Source organism: Mustela nigripes, unplaced genomic scaffold, assembly GCF_022355385.1.
Source record: "Mustela nigripes isolate SB6536 unplaced genomic scaffold, MUSNIG.SB6536 HiC_scaffold_1706, whole genome shotgun sequence".
NCBI lineage: Eukaryota > Metazoa > Chordata > Mammalia > Carnivora > Mustelidae > Mustela > Mustela nigripes.
The window spans coordinates 992-5867 of NW_026741113.1; the positions used below are offsets into that span (position 1 = coordinate 992).

A 4876-nucleotide genomic window follows, 5' to 3' on the forward strand; every position below is an offset into this window, starting at 1 on the left:
ACACCGCCGGAGCGCGCCGGCACCCTGCCTCTCGCATGTCTTTATGGTCACGGTGAGAAAAGTCACCCTCAAACGAACTCGCACCTTCTTCCCTTAAACTTGACAGCACGCCATCCTCACAGCTCGTTAGGCATACATGCTTTGTCAGATCATTAACCTGTTTCGGGCTTTCACCCTCTTTACTGTTTTGCTCCCATCGGTCCCGGGGAGAAACAGTCATTTCTAATTTGCATGTCCCGCCCACACGCGCGCCGTTTCCTGGTTTCCTGCCCTCCCGCCTCCGAACGGAAATGCACGCCGGTACCCGTAGTCCCGGAGCTCCTTCAGCCCCGTTTCCTAGGAGAAATCCCCCAGCGGGAAAGACGCGAACAGCTCTGTGAGGTTTTTCTTGGCAGCATCTCTCCTCTCTTCTTTTTCAACATCCTCTCCAACGTACAGCTACGTTGAAAGGTTTCTGCCCTGAGCACCCACCCCCCGACATCATCTGACTGCCGAGTCATGTGTATAGGCATGATGGGGGAGAGAACGTTAGGGTTCCAAGCCTGCGGCCAGAAAGAGGTCTTGAGACGTATTCCGTACCAAAGGGTGGTTTTATTAAAGCACGGGGACAGGGCCCCTGGGCAGAAAGAGCCCCAGCGGGGTCCCGGGGAGGTGTCCCCATTAACATACTTCCAAGTTGGGAGGGCTTCACGGAGAGCGTTAAGTCTCCAAGGAATTTTGGAAGCCAGGTTTCCAGGGCCTCCAGGGGGCTGAGCTGTTGTTGTCATTACCTATTACCGTCTAGCAAAACCCTCGGGGTGAGACCCTTCCGATGTACATCGGTGGGCCATATGCTTGGGGGATGACTGCCAACCCGAACCTTGCGGGGTTTAGAAATAAAGAGCCCTTTATGGGTTAAAGTAGACTTACAGGATCCTGGTGGGGGTGGGGAGGGTTTCAGGCGAGGGTTGCCTTCTGCCCTTACCAAAAGGGCAGATTAACATCGATTAACATCGAGGCCAGTGAGTCCCTAGGGGAATGTCACTCTGCCTGTTTCAGGGACTTGCCAACGGGCTACAGGTAGTAGGGAACTTTAATAATTCTTCTTCTGCCTTTGTTTCCCACATCACTCCCCCCCCCCTCCCCGCGTAAACAGTTTAGACCCATAAATCTTTACGGTTCTGAGGGCGGAAGGTCTCATCTTCTGGGACTTCTTCCTGCTGGACCGGGGCATAGAGACATCCCTACCTCTGGCTCAGCGTTGGTCAGTCCGGGCTCGCACAGGGAACGGGAGTTACAAAAGGCAGAGGCAGCTGAATCCAAGGGAGACTGCGTGTGGAGATCTCCCGAAGTGGGAAGGCTCCTCCGCCGGCTTGAAGTTCCCGCAGTGAAGGGGCCTCGTCGCCAGCTGGAGAGAGAGGGGAGAAAACAGCCAAACGAGATTAGTGTAACCGAAAGAAAAAGCAGCTCGAACAAGAGTCCTCTCGTAGCTGACAAAAATCCTTTGCCAGTCCAGGAATTTAACCAATCACTAGAGGAGAGAGAGGGATTGTTGAAAGCGCCAATGGCAGTACTCACGTCAGGCACCCACACACATCCTGCGATAACCCGGAACGTCCACACGGCGTTTTGTCGTTCTGCTCAGCACACGTTAGTTCAAACACCTAACTGGCATGCTACTTTGTACACCTGTTTTCAATTAGCAATACTCGCGCCTCGGACAAACCTCATTGGCTACGATACTGCCACTGCGCAAAGCTTGTAAACCTGTTTTAAGCATTTGTGCTGCGTTAGTTTTTTAACAGAGAAATGCCGGGTGGGGTAATCATTTAGGGCCTTCACCGTGTACTTCTTAAGAGCTTCCGTGTGCCAAACGACATCGTCCGGTGCCAAAGAGGGAACGAGAACGGGTGTTCGGCGGTCATACCGATGAGACGCAGACCGTGTCCAGCACTGTTTCTAGTTGGGAAGGTTGCCTGGGATGATGGTGGTTTGCATGCTGGCCAAAACCCACGGCACCGTGGCCTGTCCAGCCTGGGGGAAGCCTTGGACACGAGCTAGACTCTAGTCTAGCCATCGGGTCCTGTGAGGAGACAGTCGTCTGATGCCGGGCTCCTTTAAACGGCAGCCAAAGTATCAAGGCCTGCTCCATTTCGGAGGACCAACTTTTGAATCGGCGTCCTAAAAGGAAGTCCGTGGTCCCTCTGTAGACACCGAGGGAGTCCAGATCTACGGACAGTTTTTCTTAGAGTTTTTGTCACCTCCGTGGCCTCTTCTACCCAAATCAGTAGCCTGGTGTGAATCCTGTATTACCTCCCATGGGTTATTCTGGGGAAGAAAGGCGTCTTCCTTCATTATTAACAAGCCAGGCCTGCGCATTCCTCGGTCTGAACGGGCTGCATGCAGGGACTCCGCTGGAGTGAAGATGGACAAAAGACTCTGCCTCTGTCTGTTCTGTGCTGCCCGCTTCGCCCCCACGGTCCCGTGGGATGTTTTCCCTCAGATTCTAAGGTCCTATCCCTTGAAGCCCTTTGGGGCGAATTTCAGCTCCTTCCTTGGGCAGGTGTACAGCCTTGAGAAGAGTAATAATTTCAAGGAGGCACCTGGGCGGCCCAGTCGGTCAAGGAGCTTGATCATCTCGGGCCGGGGCTTTTTGATTGGGGACTTAGGGCTTGATAACAATCCCCTTTTTCTTCCAAATTGCTCCCAGGGCACGTAGGACCAGGGAAGCATATTCGGAGTCCGTGTACGTACGAACTTGCAAGGCTGGGCAATTGCCAGGCACCAGTGAGCACTGTGGCACACGCACCCAGCTTCTCATGGAACTGCTTCCCGTGTAGACAGGAAACGGTTGCCATCGGTAAACCAACCGTCATCGCTGCCTTCGACAGGGGCATCTTTTAAACCCGGTCGGCCGGAGACCTCGGAACAGCTGCGCTCTCTAGAAGCACGGTGATCGGGTCCGGGCCTAAGGGAAGCTGGGCCGAAAGTCTGACGGGCTTCAAGAATCAGCTCAGGCACATCTATACGCGTAAGCCGGTACGTCGTAAGTCTGCCTCCCAGCGTCCACTGGTGGCCTTTGGTCTCTGAGACACTCGGGACCTGGTGTGAAGTCCTCACAGTCAGGGACTGTCCCGTGGGGAGCTTCGAGGCTCCGTTCTACCGGGAGGGCTGTTGTGCGCTTGGCTGACGCCTTGGCTTGCGAGCAACTGGACCTCGGCAGGCGGGGCTTCTAGGAACAACAGGACTAGGAGGGGTGAAACCGTCGAGGAGCCCTTTATGTCTGAGGTCCGGCCCTAACGGTGCCCTAATTATAAGGAATCACTGGCAGGCGGGAGAAGACTTGCCAAGGGACGAGGGTATCCCCAAGGGCACCATCCAACCCAGCCATTATCTCCACAAGCCCACCGTCACCCCTACAGAGTCGGGTACGCTCCGGCTTTTAGGGAACGATTCTGTCATCCCAGCCACATAGAATGGGGTCGAGCTGCTCGCTGAGTTATGCCGTTGTCGGGGACTCGATCTCATTCTCCAGCTGGTTACGTCATCACGGGCCCACGGGATCCCATGACTATCCCCGACAGCACAGAAAGCACGAGCTTTCCGTCCGTCCCCACGAGCTATCGCCGGACTTTCTCCGACGTTCTCCTCAAGGGGTCTGGCTTAGGGGAACAACAAACATTCAAACACAATCGGATCGAGAATTTACCATCCACAAAGGTGTGCTCCTGAAACGTAATTTTTCTCTCTCTGAAACAGCCCGCCCTTTTCATCAGGGAGGGCCACTGGACGTATCTCAAGCACTTGAAAACAAGTCCGGTTTTAACAAACTTGGCCTAATCGTTCACATACGCTCAGCAAGAATAACGATCGATCATCCAGATCTCTTCGAATCGGCTTGGCTGAAACGTTGATGAGGAGTCCCTAGGTTGAACTTTTAGTAGGCACTCCAGGCCAGGAGCCAGGCCGAGGACTTGCCCTCCGACGTGCCTGTCGTGCCTGTCGATTTGGCCAGATTCCTCTTCACGGGGTCCCCGGGGCATCCCGAGGTTCCCGCACCTGCCGGGACGTGACGTTCTTCCCTCACCACGCGAGGCAGCTGGGAACTCCGTAAGCGAGGTACTTGGCCAAGGTTTCCGAGGGGTTCTACGGCTCCGGGCTCCGTAAAGGCAGCCTTAGTCCCGTAGAGCCGTCTGCCCCTAGCTGAGGCTGTACAGGTTTCTCAGATATGACCTCCCAGTCAAAGCCTTGGTGAAACTACCAATGTCTCCTATGGTCTCCTGTTACAAGGAGACCAGGTCCCCTCGAACTCACGCGAATGGCTACGATTGCCACCGAAGAAAGAACACTTACTGAGGCCTTTTGAAACTTAGAGGGCACAGATGGAGAGAAAAGGGAACCGCTTCCGTCGGTTCACAGGCGAGTCCTTTATCGCGTCTCCGTAAGTCCAGACTGCCGCTTCCAGTCGGCGACGGGAGTAGAATTAGGCACAACCAAGTCAGCTGCCAGAGATTGGGAGCAGGGGACAACAGTCGAAAAGGCCTGCTGCCGCGAGCAACTCCGCAGTCTCACTTTTATTAGATAGAAACAACAGCCAACAGAAGGACCGATGAAGGTCAAACGGTAGTCTCTAGTCTCGTCTTGCAGGTAAGCAAGGAGGAGATCGAGTTTTCAGTTAAACAAGCCCATTCAAAGGACTCATCTAACTAACAACGAGCACTTCTGGGAAGGGAAAGGAGCGATATCCGGGAAAAGGGAAGCAGGCGGTTTTCGTTCCACCCTGCGCTGACCGGGGCGTTCCCGGGTGCTCCGCTTCCCTGAAGCAGGCGGCGCTCCGCCCTGGGCGGGCCAGGCGATCCCGACTGCCCGGCTTCGGTGAAGGGGCGGCATTCCGCCC

The 4876-nt window shown here is 55.0% G+C and overlaps 1 pseudogene; it reads right to left on the reverse strand.

The window, feature by feature from the left end:
• Positions 1–1668: 1668 nt before the first annotated feature.
• On the reverse strand, positions 1669–1739 carry LOC132008858 (U4 spliceosomal RNA; annotated as a pseudogene).
• Between the last annotated feature and the right edge of the window lie 3137 nt (positions 1740–4876).